This window comes from Halyomorpha halys, unplaced genomic scaffold, assembly GCF_000696795.3.
Source record: "Halyomorpha halys isolate HHAL.00 unplaced genomic scaffold, Hhal_1.1 Scaffold270.1, whole genome shotgun sequence".
NCBI lineage: Eukaryota > Metazoa > Arthropoda > Insecta > Hemiptera > Pentatomidae > Halyomorpha > Halyomorpha halys.
Window position 1 is genome coordinate 903,765 of NW_027105226.1, and position 17,430 is coordinate 921,194.

At 31.9% G+C, this 17,430-nt stretch overlaps 1 protein-coding gene across 5 annotated transcripts in view; it reads left to right on the forward strand.

Annotated features, from left to right (window-relative positions):
* The window catches only part of EndoA (endophilin-A), a 262,925-nt gene that overhangs the window by 43,342 nt on the left and 202,153 nt on the right, over positions 1-17,430 (forward strand). For all 5 annotated transcript variants that reach the window (XM_067049691.1, XM_014420464.2, XM_067049686.1 and 2 more), the window contains exon 2: positions 15,337-15,421. The gene's annotated coding sequence lies outside the window, so the exon portion shown is untranslated. The remainder of the gene's footprint in view (positions 1-15,336; positions 15,422-17,430) is intronic.

Sequence of the window (17,430 nt, forward strand, 5' to 3'; positions counted from 1 at the left end):
ATATAATATTCTTTATTATGTAATAATCTGAATCAAATCTTTACCATTTCTGTTTCTTGGACATGGTTGTGTATGGAGGTGTGTTTTCATGATCACGCTGAACCGCCAGGATTTTTTCCTTTTAATGATATCCACTGTATATAGCCAGGATGGACATGGACTCTAGAGGGCTCCTGAACCGGCAGGGTTGACTCTCGGCTAATGTAACGGATTAAATAATTATCTACTTCAGCCATATTCCAACCCGGGTCCTTGGAGCTAATTATGAACTAATTATGAAAACATTTTTCTATTTGCTGTTTTTGTTTAATGGCAATTTCTTATTTTATAATCACAATCCCTAGTGATAACACCTTTTCCTAAAAATAATAGACTTCGACCCTGTTAAAAAGTACCTCAATGCGGCCTTTCCGTGTGGGCGGACTCTCCGAAAATATTTGTTGTAGGGGGTAGGCGCTATTGGTCTGGGTTCATTGACTTGACTGCTAGGGCATCAATGCTGCCTGCTATTATCCCAGTTACGGTAACAACAAGTTTCCTTATTTTTGTTTGGTTTCTATGTTCAGTGTTACAAGCTAATTTTTTCTTGTTGGTCTTACTTTTTGTTCAATATTCTTCATGATCCGAAGGTGTTTATAGACACCTGGATTTAGTATCAATACAAAAAATCATAATCCAGGATCCATTCACTTTTCTTTTGATTATCTGTGTTACCTATGTAACAAGACATCTGGTCATGTTAGTTTTAAAATTCTAACATGACGATATATTGCTCTCCATTAAACTCAAAAGTTATTGTTTTAATTAAATATTAATTTTGGTACAATCGAACTTTGATATTAAACTAATCTATTTTTAGATGATTTTTTTTTTATCTTAAAACTCTCTGGCCCTCCCACGAGGCCCTGAATAAGACTAAAAAAGATCCCTTGAAACAATATGTTGGGTACCCAATTAAGGAGTTTATGGGCGGTGTCAGTCCCAGAGGGTCAGGAAAAAAAATTATAGCCTGGAATATATATTCTGCGAAATGTTGAAATGAAATACCAGCCAATTTCGTGTATATTCATCAAAATGAATCAATGGGTCGTGTGAAAAACTAAATGAAAACTAAAACCTGTGTCCATAGTTATAAATCTAATGAAATCTTTTTTTTTTTTAACTTAGGAAATGAATTTTTAAAATTATTGATTACTAAAAGTCACCAAATATAATATCGATAATAGGAAATAATAAAAGTTTTATTTTTTAAATATTGATTTTTTTAATTTACATTGAAACCTTAATATATCATTTACTTTATTCCTTATTCAATTTAAGCCTTCTTTAATCCAAATCCTCTAAAAATTATCGGAACCTTATCCACTATTATTATTATTATACGGAAGTTTTAGCATTGGTCAGACTCTCTACTAAAGTTCTTAACGACTGGGACTAGAGTGCTTTGGCTCAATCTCCACTGTAATTCAATGCCTGTGTGAGTTCCCTTGGAGTTTTCGGAATTCCCGAGGCTTAAATAAGGTACATAAACCTCAAGGATCCTCAATTTCACCAACTCTCCTGTCCATGTACATTAAAGATCTTCCTGGTTCTATTTACCACTCAAAACCACTTAATTGCTGACGATCTCCAAATCTACATTTCCTTCCACCGAGATGTTTGAGGCCATCCTAAAAATACAAGAAGATATAACTCATTGGCGTTGAACAGCGACTTGATATGGAATCCTGGAACAACTAAGGCCATTCTTATTGGTAGCTCCAACTTTATTCCTTCCCTTACTAGCTCTTTCTTTTTCTTAACAACCAACCGATCCACTTGTAATGTACAACAAAAAATCTTGGAGTTACCTTCGACAAACTTCTCTCCTGGAATAATCATATTTCCCAGATCACACGTAAAGCCATAACCGTACTTAACAATTCTAAGGATACCGTGATTCCATACCTTGGACACGTCAGCTCCTTGTATCCTCTTGCCGCACTCTGACTACGATTCCTTGGTCTACGGAGGGCGGACTATCTGCGGGTCTAGAGTTGAGACTGAAGAGGTTCATGTATTGCTTCGTAAGATTTATCTTCGGGTTTCCCAGGCTCTATCCAACCTCCTTGGTGTTTTCCTGTTTTAAGTCATTAAAATTAAAAAAAACCTACCTATTCCTTGATCTCATTCTATTTATGCCCTCCCACAGAATCGCCTCCTTCAGCAAATCCTTCGTCATACGTGCAATCTCCTGCAATTCTCTTCCCTATCTTCATTCGCCAATCCTTATCCGTTCTTTCCTTTAAACAACACCTATTCCTTCATCTACTACATAACCAAATCTTCGCATCATCGTAACCAATGTATATACCACTATTGATTAATATCATAAATTATATTACCAGTTTAATGTAGTTTCAACATTTATACTGAAACTTTTAAATGTTTGCTAGACAATTAATCTCAAAATGTAGACCATCTATCTTTGCTTAGAGGACATTTGTTCCAGAATAAAATTATTTTTTCATTTCATTCATTCATTCAAATATTGTTTTGAGATATTCATTTTATTTAATTTAGTTTCAAGTTTAAAATTATTTAGTTTTACTTTCTTAAAGGTATCATAGACAAGGAATCTGTGTTTTTATACAAAATGTGAACATTTCCCCTCCCATTTTTCTTTTTCGACATCAAGGAACAAATTTAGTGTCTCAACACTAAGGAACAAATTAGACTCACGACAGTCTAATTTTGATTTAATTTTCAAGAATGTTTTTTTCGCTAATCTTCAAAATTTTGCTAACGTATTTTCTATGCACACCAATATTTCGAATGGACTTGTCTGATTTCGCTTAAAAAAACTAAAGGAAAGTTTAGAATAAGTGTAAAATCGATTTGATCAAATTCACTGCTTACAATTTTTTTTTAAATTATTTATTTAATGTAATTTACAACTGTACAAAATAATACAATAGGTAAATATGTAGTATGTTTCATATACACTTGAAAATCTTGGGAAGGAACCACCCATTGGTGGTACTTCAAACATTAATTTAAATTAGAAGGTCCCGTGGCCATCTTCTTTTCAGACGCCTCGGAGGATTATCAGGGATTGTTAAGGATGAAAGATTAAGAATTAATGGGTTAGGATGGTTAAGGAGTTTGGAAAGACGCATATCTGTTTTGGGTCAAATCTGCAACGAATGGGATGTTAAGGTCTTTGTGAATGATTTTATTTGTGACGTAATAAGGAGCATCAAGGATTTTACGTAGGATTTTGGATTGTAACGATTGGATGCGGGAAGAATTTGATGGGTTGGTGGAGCCCCAGAACTCAATTCCATTTGTCCAAATTGGTCTGATTATTGTAGTGTATACTAATTTTTTGTAGTGAATGGGAAGTTTAGAGCGTTTGTCAAGTAAGTGCTTTCAATTTAAAATGATTTTTCTTGGAATGCTTCAAAACGCCTCCTTCCGTAGATCACCAAACGACTAAATGAATTTATTAATAAATTCAAGTTATTTTCAAGCCTCAATATAGGTAGTTATGTCCTCGATCCCGTAAAAAAGGCCTTAATACGAAACCCGTAATTGTGAACTGTAGAGACTGGTCAGTCAATATCGCATAATATGAAGGCAAGGAGGTTAAGATGGGCCGGAAGAAATCCATCAGGAGGCCTCTACACAAAAATGAATTCTATGTTGGCAAGAGACCACTTGGGAAACCAAAAACCAACCCGATAGACAGAATCAATGAAGTGCGAAAGAGCTGCAGGCTTTTTTAACTTTACATTTAAAAAAAAACTGAATTACTCTCCACAAATTTCTGTGACCAGGACATACAGGTGTAGAAAAGGCTCGTTCGGGCGCCAAAGATCTACAAGAGCCAATCTCCCCTTCTCCCCTCCCCCAAAAAAAGAAGGAACCTGCACAATAGAAATTGTGAGAAAGTAGTACTGATCTATGTAATTGACAGACGTTTATATCTATTTTATTTTATATCTATTATTTAATTTACTCCTATTCCACAAAATATGATCTGATTGAACCCTGTTGACTAATACTATTGTTCTCAATTAGATTGAAGGTATTATTTTACATTTAAACAAAGGTTTATCACTCTCCACTAATTTCTGCCAATTTTGGATTCTCCCTCAATCATTTTGTTTAACAGATATGTGCATAAAAGTTTACCTAAAGTAAATATATAATTAAAAAGATTCAATGAATGCAATGCATATAGTTTTTTTAAGTCCTTTTAGGAACTTTTTAATTAAAAAATATTTTTTTTAAAAAAGGTGACAAAACTTTCATTAGTTGGCGTTGTACTTATATCTGTTAATGTAAGATGTTGTGTAATTCGCCGAGTGAAAGTGACGCGCTCTAGTAACGTTTTGGTCGTTAATCATAGTTCACTGTCTTACGTAGATGTGCAAAAATTAAGTTCGCTTCCGTAAAAGCCTCTGCAATAAAATTATGCAATAGACTTCATAGTTAAATAGCGATGTAGTTAGGTTGTATTTTAAGTATAACAGCCATGGAGATTATCTACTTTGTTGGTTTCATTATTATAGTCTTATTTACTCGTAAATCAAGTTTGTATTGACAAGTTAGCGGAGAACCCTGTGGGCACAGCCTAGGTTGGCTAATAAAATAGTCACCATCTTGAATTTTTATAAGCTTTATATTTTTTCGCGTGTACTATTTCGTAACTTGATTATCATATCAATCAATTGAAAATAATGGTTTAAAAATGAAAAAAAAATGTTTTGTTCTTTTCTTTACTTATTGTTTCAAAAGCATTGTATTAAATTGCTTTACAAATATAATGCTTTCACCAAGAACTGTTTAAAAAGAAAGAATACGAAAAACATAAAGAAAAATATGGGACTACATCACAATACATACAATAAACAATAAAACTGCCCTAGACTGAGATGGAACGTTATATTTAGACTTCAGTTTCAGATCTAGTATTCAACGAAAACTAAACTCTTGAAAATCTATTATTAGTGAGGCCAGAACATGCCTTCAGAGGCCTCGGTTTTTGTTATATATAATAAATAATATATATAATTAAATGACATTAACTACAAGTCTAATTTATTTGAAAGAAATCTAATGATATGCGCGCTACACTCAACTTTTACATACCACCCTGGAGGGCGAAAATTTCAAACATGAATTTTTTTTTTCTGTTTATTTAAAAATTCTTACTTTTTGGTTTCTTCAGGTGCGAATAAGGAATATCAACAATACAAATGTTATGAACAATAGTTCTCGAGATATAGCCTTTTATAAAAGCAACATTTCATAAAAATATACTGAAATATCAGTAGATAGTGATTCTATTTTGAGAAATCTATATCTCAATAACCATTCGAGGTACATATGTCGATTAGCTCTCAATTTAAAGCTAATTTAGTGTACTATAAAATAGTTTATGACCTTTACCTTCGTAGAAATAGTAGTTTTCATGATATTTGCTAAAATTAATTGATTTATAGTTGTTCGGACAATAAGTTTAATTTATGAAAAACTTTATTTCAGAAACCATCGGACGTACAGATGTCTGGCAGCACTAAAATTAAAGCTAGTTAAATATGTTATAAAGTAGTTAATAATGTTTATCTTTGTAGAAGTAGTAGTTTTTATGATATTTGACAAAATAAACTCACCAAATGTTAATTTCTAGTTGTTTAGATAAAATGTTTGATTTTTGGAAAAATATATCTCTACATCCATAAGACGCACATATATCTGCCAACACTCAAAATAAAGGAAATTTAACTTACTAAATAGTAGTTTATGACACTTATCTTCGTAGGGGTAGTAGTTTTTATGACATTCACATATGAATATAAATTTGGCAAATAAAAGATTGTCCGAACAACTATAAATTATTTTATTTTAGCAAAATGCCTGAAAACTACTACTCCTACGAAAATAAACTTTATAAACTACTTTATAGCTCATTAAACTAGCTTTAATATGAGTACTAATAGACATCTGTACGTCAAATAGTTTTTGAGGTATAGATTTTTCAAAATAAATTCATTAACTACTGATCTTTCAGTACGTTCCATACAACATGTTAATGAAATGTTGCTTTTTAAGCTAAATTTCCTTTATTTTAACTACGAACTATTAGTAAATAACACTTTTAAAGCTCATATTTTAGCACATTTATTCTACTTTAAATGACGTTCTTTTAGGTTTTCTGGCGTTGTTGCTCCTTTTTTAGATATAGAGCTCCGAATGAAAAATTAATTTTTTTATCGTTTTGAAACAGCCGCCATTTTTTATTCCCCCTACCTATATTCTGCATACTCATCAATTTTGACTAATTATATATAGTTTTTATTAAAGTAATTAAAAATTGGGGTGAGATAACTGCCTCCTCTTGGGGTCTTGTACTATCAGCTTTTCTAGTGTTGTTGGTAGTTTTATAAATATGGACCTCCAAATGATTTTATTTTTTATTTTTGAAATAGCAACATGAAAAATGGTTTAGTCCTCCTAACTATACTTAGTAGACTTATCAATTTAGACTAGTAGTTATACAAAGTTTTCATTGGGGTGATAAAAAATTGGGGTGCAATAACCGACTTTGTCCTCCGCTTGGTCTCATTTATCGTTACTTGGTTATTTGGACTTTCAAAACGTTTATTTAGGTCAAAAACTCGAATTCGATATTTTCACAATACATCACAGTACTTCTTCTTCTTAAGTAATCCATACAAATATATGTGAAAGTAATCCAGTAAGTTACTAAATCTTTAAATAATTAAACTTGGCAAACGCTCTAAACTTCCCATTCACTACAAAAAATTAGTATACACTACGATAATCAGACCAATTTGGACACATGGAATTGAGCTCTGGGGGTCTACCAAACCATCAAATTCATCCCGCATCCAATCCTTACAATCCAAAATCCTTGATGCTGCTTATTACGTTACAAATAAACTCATTCACAAAGACCTTAACATCCCATTCGTTGCAGGTTTGGCCCAAAACAGATATGCGTCTTTCATTCCAAATTGCTTACCCATCCTAACCTATTAATTAATTAATTGGTGGTACAATGGGTGGTTCCTTCCCACGATTTTCAAGTATATATGAAACATACAACATATTTACTTATTGTATTTATTATTTGTACAGTTGTAAATCACACTAAATAAATTTTAAAAAATAAATAAAAAATAATTTAACTTAATACTTAATAATAAAATGATTATATAATTAATCTGTATATTCTAAAACATTCAATATGGTATAGTATAAAGTTTGAGCTGGAGAGTTGATATCCTGTGCCACTTGGTTGATCATAGCCTAGTATATTCATCAGAATAGATCAATATCTGCTCCAGTGATGAGGGATGATGCAGAGAAAGGTAATCGAGGTGTGAACTGATGATGCAACATCTTCCCCGGCTGCTTAAGCTCTGTATTGACTTGTCTTATAAAGTTCTATATTGGTTTATTCCATTCTACTGCAACGACATTTATATTATTGAGTTTTATGTTCATAAAATCTTTCTGAGTCGTGCATGTGGTAAGAAAATGAGCTAAAATAAAAAAAAAAAACTTAATTATTTGCGCCGACGTTCGACCTAAATATTAAGTATTCATCGGTGCTTTAAAAAAAAAAACTATCACTCAGAAAAAAAATAAAGGAAATAATTAACAAATAATTTTGGAAATATATATATATATCAATGAATTAAGTAGAAAGTAGTTAATTAACAACAGTAAAAGTAGATATTATTAACAATAGAAGTATATTGATAACAATAAAAGATGGAGTAAGATTTTTACAAAATAAATTATTACAAATTAAAAAAACAGAACGCGTTGAAGAAATAAACGTAATGTAAGTTGAAGAAAATGTAAATTACATTTGAAAAATGTTTCCTTATTTTGCGATGGGCAAGATAAATAAGTATGCGGGTTATGATTACTTCTGTGTCGACTAATAAACCCAAGACTCAGTGAAGAATAATTTTTAATTTTTTATTGTTTCTTATCATAAAATGAAAATTAATGTTGTTGGTTTATATTTGGTTACATTCCTCTTTTAATATTAATATTTTATTTATACTTTTTTTGATTACTAGTATTTATGGGAGATTTTAAAAAATTGCTAAAAATAAAAAACAAATGCTAGGGTCGCACCGTAGCTCAGGGGTTAGGCGCAAGTCTATCGTTCTGAGATCTGAGGGCGTTGCCGGTTAGAATCCGGCCTTGGGGCGTTGACTTTTTCATTAAGTGGCGGTCCAACAAAATGAAAAACTTGACCCCCAAACACGGTTAAAATTAGTTGATCGCCTGTAGAAAACCAGGCAAACATCATCGACGTGGATTGCCTAAAAAAAACAATGATAGTGTGTCTATTCGCAAGTATAAACATTTTTAAATAAACCAATAGCATTTATATTAGAAAATATTTACATTGGACTAAACCATGGTATTAAAATAAGTAACAAGACCAAGGTAAAACTCATTAATATAATGGAGCGATGCTTATGCAAGCCGGCTTCTCAAGCCTTTTAGGGTTTAATCAAGATTCATGTGCTTGGGCAGAACAAACAGAGAAACAGTCGTTAGTAGAAATGTCAACGGGCAAACTAGGGCGAATAAATCTTATTTTAACTAGATAAAAAGTGACTCTGGTCTTTTAAAAACTGATGGTTATAAACGAGATAAAATGTGTCTCAGTCAAACAAAAAAATTAATATTGCGAGAAATATATTTATTAAATATATTACTTTCACAGTGTAAAGTTGAAGTGTTTCAATTTGATTTTTATGGGGTAATTTTTTCACCTAAATTCTAAGAGTAAATAAAAATTAATGACGGGTTTATATTAGGAAAAACCAAGCAATTATTTTACGACGTATCCACATTTTGTTCAAAATCGAACGATCCCAAAATACAAAATTGTTTCGTAATTCAATTCCTTCTAAACATCTTTCCTTATGATTGAGGCATTTATTTATTTTAGCGTTATCGTCATGACTAGACTGAAATCATCATATTATGTGGAAACTAAAATTCCTCGATTGAAGGTTAAATGGGTCCTCCCAGACTATTGGGTCTCACAGATCCTAACAGGACACGGGGGGTTCCGGGGAAAGCTGCAGAGCTTTGGAAAGAACATCGACCCCCGGTGCCCAACGTGCGGAGTTCCTGAAACAGCAGAACACGTAATAATAGATGGCTCTGCCATGGAAGGACACCGAGCTAGGCTGTCGAGAAAGATCGGGATTTACGCCCTCGACGAGTCGGATTTTCCCTGTTTGATGGAAGAAGAGAATTATCCTTTCTTCAGGGAGTTCATTTACGGGTGGAAGGAGGTGGTGGGCCCCACTCATTACACGATGGGAAGGACTTGACCGCCCAACATCGGCGAGCCACCAGAAGAAGATGAAGCTGACTCAGACTGAGACCAGGAGGGCTGGACCAGCCTGGTAACTGCAGGGGCATCCAGACGGAAGCAGTGGACAAGGTGCAGCCCCATCAGTAAGGCGCTAATCCTAGCGCAGTAAAAAAACACAGTAAAAAAATTTAATAATTGAATAATTAATAAAAGAATAAAAAAATTTGGTGATCTTTGGAAACAGTGGCATGCGCAAACCCCAGCGCACCACCCCACTGCTCCCGCACTCCGTATGCTAGAAATGACAAGGGAGGGGGATATAAAAAAAAAATTCCTCGACAGATTTTAGTTTATTTTAAGTCGAGGAAACTCAAACTATGAATATGGATTCTTATTCTTATTCTAAAAAGATAAAAGCAATATAAAAAAAAAGGTGATTTTTCTATTCTCTACAATGTTCACTAGCAAATAATAAAAAAGTGTTAACAGTTTTTGGCGATTTATGTTTTCAGCAATCATCAGATATTAACAGTACCCAATGGACGACGACACCTCGTTGTCCTTTTATGTAATAGTGCGATTATTCTGTATATTTAAACATTATTATACAATCCATAAAAATGCGATTTTAAGTAAGTTTTAGAGGGACATAATATATATGGCCCAGATAATGGTCCTTAGGGTGACTTTACTGTCTCATTAAGGATTTTATCCCGGTTCGACGTAAAAGTTTAACGGTTGGCCAGGATCGGATTCTCTGTTATTGCCATTATTGGAAAGGTGTTCTTAGTGAGTGGATAGTAATATCCAAGGACGTCATAAAATTTTCTAGGTTGAGGTCATGGTCGTCGTGAAGGTTGTTGCTACCAGTTTATAGGATTTAAGTGTCGGATATTTTATTGAAGGCAATTTGAGTACTTAAGTGGGCTTGGACATTTAGGTTTACTTAGCTTTAAACTTCACCTGATGATGTATACTGATCATTTGAAGTAAGATGCAAACAAATATATATTAGAACTTCACCAATTTGTTTGCATCTTACTTCAAATGATCAGTATACTTCATCAGGTGAAGTTTAAAGCTAAGTAAACCTAAATGTACAAGCCCACTTAAGTACTCAAATTGCCTAATATATATGTATAAAACATTATTATTTGAATTAAATACCATGAACTGAATACGTTGTAATTTATTTTTTTGTTCATAATAGTAGAGATATCATTATTCGTGGATGTAATTAAGGATGGTGGTTTGGTTTGTGGTCAAGAAAGGAAATACACGGATTAAGTTTTAACCTATTTTGTATGTTTAACGATGTTTTAGCCTACATTTTTCTTATTCTGGACTAAGGTAAACAAGATAGCATACAATTATAAAAGGAATAAAAAATACGTAATATGAAGTTTAACGTGAAAAAATATTATTATAGATTATTGAGAAGAGTTGCGGTAAAAAGAGGAACAAAAATAGTTAACAATTTATTTTCCGTTTCCCTTTTTGTTAACTATTTTGACTGCAACCCTGATCATCTTCTCCATAATTTGGAATTATACGGTCAACTATTTATATATATGATATTATTATTGATGTTGTTAACTCCTTTTAATTATTTTTACCTATTTATGACATTAACTAATAGGGAGAGGATAGCCCAAAGCTCCTTGGGCACACTCAGCTCCTATAAAGTGGTTACCCTTAACTGGAAGGAAACCATGAAAACCTTGAAGTTGAATGAATATCCTCCTTGCACAACCGTTGATCTAGAATTATTACTTCCTTACAAAGTACTGAACGAAAGACATGATAAGAAATTATCGGTGTTATGAGGAATATCTCTAAAGAAATGCTAAGGACTTGAAACATAAACAATGTTTTTTAAGTGTGTTTTAGTTTTTACCTAATTTGGAGGTCTGATAGCCATATTCTTAATTTAGACGGGTGAAATAACGACATAATTAAACAGAAATAATTTTTCCCCCCTGTAGACAAGAATTTATTTTAAATGTTCTTACGAAGGAAGGGGTATTACTGAGGGGGTATACTGCCAGGAAAAGTGAAGCCAGAAGGGCGGGGCTTAAGATGAACTTAATGGTAGAGGTTTGTGTAAGCTTACAATATGGGAAATTCCTATTAACCTCGCCTTAAACCTGAACCTCGAAGGAGTGGCCAACCTCCAGTTTTTGCTCTGAAGGAAAGTAGAGTACCCACTCTCAGAACGTACTGTTGCTCCATCAAAATTACTTTACTCGAGTTATTTATTTGACTTAACTCTGGGCGAACTTTTCGATTCCCATGCTTCTTGAAATATTATATATTATATTAACTAAAACAACAGTGACTGAATCACTATTTTTCGAGCCATATATATATATGCCATATATGCGGACTCTTTCATCGTCTCAGGAATACCAATTAGCTTTTTTCCAATTAGACATGACGTGTTAAGCTAACCTAAAAACATACAATCTGGCACAAGCCTTATAATTTAACGAGTAAGTCGAACCACGTGTTTATTTTATTATTCTCTTTTATGGACTAAGAATGTAAAGAGAGAATCCATTTAATGACCATTCTCCAACATCACGGTTCCTTGTACATTTTCTTAGTGTTTTTATTTATTTATTCTCTGAGTATTTTTACTTATTTATTTTTATGATAATTTTTAATAAAATATGGCCGGGTATATATACGTGCAAATAAAAGAAGAATATGGTTGGCTGCTGAACATTGGTCGTATTTATTTTCTCCGAGGAAGTTTCCCCTATTAGAGCTCTGTTGTGAAAACCACCCCTTTTCCTTCCCCTACCTCTATTTCCATTTGAAATAGCGCATCACTTCATACCGTTTCCCCCTGATTTGCATATTGTTTCATCTTTTCATGCGAAAAAAACGTTCGATTACGGCTTTTAAGCACTGAACGTATTTTCTAATGAATCCAGTTTTCCCTATTGCAAAACTGCCAAAGCGACAAGTTTATTTTCTTAATTTTTAATCAATTGCACCGTTTAACATGTTATGTGGAGGAGGTAAAAAATCAGCCTAATTAAGGACTTTTTCCTGCTCATAATATTTATTTTTTCATAGCCTCTTTTCTTATTTTTAATCTTCATTTATTGTTTATGTTTGTCTTATATTGACGTACAGCCGTATATTACAAGAGCCGGGAAGAAACGAAAGCAGTTATTTCACCCTAATTTGTTATTACTTTAATGAAAACTATGTATAATTACTAGTCAAAACTGACGAGTCTGCCAACTATAGGTAGGGGGAATAAAAATTGGTGAATGTTTCAAAACCTTAAAACAACATTAATTTTTCATTCTGAGCCCTATATCTTAAGAACTTCCAACAACACTAGAAAATCTAAAAGAACATTATTTAAAGAAAAGTAAATTTACTGAATTATAAGCTTTAATATAGCTATTTACGTCCAATAGTTCTCGAGATATAGCTTTTTAAAAAGCACAATTTCTTAAAAATCGACTGAAAGATTAGTAGTTAGTTAATTTATGTTGAGAAATCTATATCTCAAGAACTATGTGACGTATATATGTCTATTAGCAGTCAAATTAAAGCTAGTTTAATGTACTATGAAGTAGTTCATGACCTTTACCTTTGTTGGAATAGTAGTTTTCATGATATTTCCTAAAATAAATTGATTTATAATTGTTCCGACAATAAGTTTGAGTTTTGAAAAACTTTATTTCAGAAACCATAAGATGACCAGATGGTTATTAGCAGTCAAATTAAATCTAGTTAAATTTGCTATAAAATAGTTTATAACGTTTATCATTGTAGGAGTAGTAGTTTTTATGATATTTGACAAAATAAATTCACAAACTGTTATTTCTACTTGTTTGTATAAAATGTTTGATTTTTGGAAAATATATATCTTTAGATCTATAAGACGCATATATGTCTGCCTGCACTCAAAATAAAGTAAATTTAACTATTAAGTAGTTTATGACACTTATCTTCGTAGGGGGTAGTAATTTTTGTGATATTCGCATAAGAATATAAATTTGGCAAATGAAAAGTTGTGGGAAACAATCATGAAATCTACTACTCCTACGACGATAAAAGTATTAAACTATTTCATAGCTCATTAAACCAGCTTTTATTTAAGTGCTTTCAGACATTTGTACGTCAGTTGTTTTTGAGATATAGATTTTTCAAATTAAATTAACTAACTACTCATATTTCAGTGCGTTCCATATAACATTTTTATGAAATGTTGTTTTTTAAAAAGCTATATCTCAAGAAATATTGATCGTAAATAGCTCTATTAGGGCTTTCAATTTAGCAAATTTACTCTACTTTAAATGACGATCTCTTACATTTTCTATTGTTGTTGGTAGTTTTAATGATATAGAGCTCCGAATGAAAAATTAATTATTTTTAATGTTTTTAAAACGCCGCTATTTTTTATTCCCCCTACATAGGTAGGGGTATAGTCAAGTATAGACTTGGCAGACTCATCAATGCTGACTTGTGATTATGCATAGTTTTCATTAAAGTAATAAAAAATTGGGGTGAAATAACTGACATTTATCTCCTCCTGGGCTCTTGTACTACTAGTTCTGCCTGAATTCATATCAAAGGGGTTTGATTAACTTTTTTCATTGGTATTTTGGTAAATAGGCCCCTTTAGTTTGAACTAGTTTAACATATTATTGAAATAGTTATCTTATGGTTGAAATATAGGTCGGCCAGGTGCTGCTTATTTTAAACTGATTAAAGCTTTCGATTTATCGGAAGTTTTAATATTTGTTTTTTCTTTAAATTCTTTTTTACAATTTTTATGATGGTTTTGTTCTTTCACCGTTGTTTTTGTTTATCCATAAAATAAAACAAAAAAAAAAAAAAAAAACTTGTACTGCCACTAGCAGATGATGTGGGCACGATGACGCTCGAACCCCAGGTATTCTCCAATTGGACCGTTCGTAGCTCAGCTGGTTAAGACACTTGTATTTTCAACCTGGGAACTGTGGCGGCGTTGGTTCGAATCTGGCCTGTGGGGTCGACTGTTTTCATTTTTATGGCGTCCCCACGAAATGAAAACTTGACTTCTCACCACGGTTAGATGGTGTTTGCTCAGATAGGTTGTTTGCTTCTAGATAACCTCCCTCTTCCACTATGCTAGAAATAACCAGGAAGGGCACAACAAAAAAAATCTCCAATTTAGGGGGTCTACTTTATAGAAGCTCAGTTTTTTACAGTAACATCGAAATCAACAAAACACCAATCAAAAATAGTTTTCCATTAGAAATTTATTAATTTTTCAATTACCTCTTTTTCTTTGTATTCTCAAATTATTTCAAAGAATTGTTTTTTTACTTTATTCACAACTGTAAAAGCATTTTTACAACCAGGGAATGAAATATACAGAGAAAAAAAAACCAATCATCCAATGATGCCTCTCCTTTAAAATTGAAATTTAACAATCAATTTAAGAGATCCCTATTCCAGCTCCTTCGTAAACGTCGTCTCGTATCTAGTTGTACGTAAGGAGTTCGTAAGTCTTTGTGTAAGTTCTTGTTACTGATGTAGGGGGAAGCGCTACTGACCAATCTTAGTAAATTTCAAAGAGTTAACAAAAATATTTGAATAAATACAGATTATACTTTTTTTTTTTTAATTTTGTCCAAAAATCCAAGCCTTACCGCACTTAGGATGGAGAAACAGGAGTACGTTTAAACTGTTAGTGCGTTCAAGCAACTAAACTTTTTCTTCCATGCCAGGCAAGATCTTAAACTTCATTCTTTCAATTAATATTGAGAAGAAATTAGTGCTACGAAATTATATTAACAATATGGTTCATTTGTCTTGAGAGAGGGTGGAAAAAGTAGTGTGAGTCAGAAAATTTAATTTAATATTTAACTTAGCTCTGTTCAATAAATTTATTTTTATTGTATATTTATAAAATTTTATTCTCATACATTTATCTTGATTTGATTTTACTTTTTCAGGATCTAAGGAGCTAATATTTTCTACAAGAATTAATAGAAGCTTCGATTTCTCCTTGCTGTCGGGTCTAGTTGATTTTTTGAAGAGGTAATGTTATATTTTTATTGCTTTATTTTCTACATACCTACATTTATTAAAAGGTATTTTTTCTGATTGTTGATTAGAAACTTCATACATTTCTTTTTAAAAGTCTATTTATTTTAGTACATCATTTTTTATCAATATCGGTGGGAAACTGCTTCTTTCTTGAAGCAATCGCAATTCTCTGTTCATTCTTGATTCGTTTTAATTTATGGATCACTAGGGTAAGGGGACCCAAAATCTTAATAGAGTAACTGTGTGGGGGCATGGAGTAAAGATATATTTATATATTTTATAATTTAATTTATATTTATATTAATTTATACATTTATAAATCTGTTTTATCGAAAAATGGCCAAAATTGGACACTTCTTGGTCTAATAGTAATACTATCGATCATAGGATTTAGGGGGGGTCCTTTTTTTTCGCGGGCCTTAAAATGCCATTTTTATGACACTGGTGCATGAGATGTCCAAATTTTCGCGTTGGTTCGTTATTTGTTAACTACTTTTTATTTAAGATTTAAATAATTTTCTGATAACAATTTTTTTTAATTGATATTTCTATTATTTGACACCATTTGCAATAAACACTAGCGTATTGCATTGAATGAATTTTTCATTCACATAATATCTGACAAGAAATTTAGGATTTAATCCGTGACCGAGATGGGAATGGGAAGGCAAAATGTAATAAATAATCCTATGATTCATGATTTAAGGGTATTTATTTTGGCCGTATTATGTTAAGAATGTCTATTTTATCATTAGTAAGTTAGGACGCATAATAAATCAGAGTATAAATTAAAAACTATTCTATTGAACCAGACTTATAGATAATTTTATTTTGAAAAAGAATTACTATTGACAGACGATGAATAAATAAACTCAAATATATGATGTCCTAAAAAATGGAGGAAAAAATCGAAGGTATGGTTTTGTATTGAAAATCTGCATTAAAAATATGCCAAATTAGAATATTTTAATAATGTATTATAATAATTTATTCTAAAATTGTTAAATAGTGATGAATATGATGCTGAATACTGATGATTACTCTTCCAATATACGTTAATAATAAAACATAATAAGAGACTGCCCAAGTTATTTAACCTGAATCAAAGATTTAAGAATATTTACTAGGATGAAAGGTTTTCTATAGTTTTATTTTGTTGTTGATGTGACCATTAGAGATAATTTTAATTTTTTATTAGTTCGAAAAGCTCCTTAGGTAGTTATTTTAGTGTATCAAATAAGCAAGTAAGCCTTTTGTATCTGCTGGTAAAGGAAATATACAATTTTCTCCAATTTTTCTTAACTGCGCTAACCTCTTTAGCGGTGACGGAAGTTCATTGTCAAGGTTGTCGCTGTTACTGATTGAGGTCGTTACACATTTACATACAATTGAAAGGGGCTATTTGCAATACTGGACAAATGTGTGAATCCTAAGCAAGGCAGTTAGGTTTCAAAGTATGTTTACTAATATTAATTTTTTAGGATACATTATTAAAAATTTTTCATATTCTCATTTGAATCATTTGATTGATAGTTGGTTTTTTTTTTCATTGAGGCTCTCAAGTTATTTGTATACTTGTTTGCTTTTACATTATCAAAGTAAGGAAGCTTAGTATTTGTGCAGAAAATTATGAAAAAATTATATCCTCGAATTTGAAAATTGTCACCCTTATTTTGTGTTTTAAATCTCAAGGAATAAATCTAGTTTTATTGTCTGTATTCAATTTTTTTTTTTATTCGATTCAGCCTGGGCCCTGTTTAATAATGAAACCTAATAGTATTAGTTCATATAACAAGTATAGAAACAACGTGTTAATTACACTAATACTTATTTATATATAGGAAGATGGTCAGGGTTGCGGTCACAAGTGAAACGAAAATAGTTTACAACTATTTTATTTTCCAACGTTTCGCCCCACTTTGTAGGGCTTCATCAGGGCTAAAAAGATACAAAATGAAACTAAGTTAAGATAAAATAATAGAAATAAAAATAAAAAGATA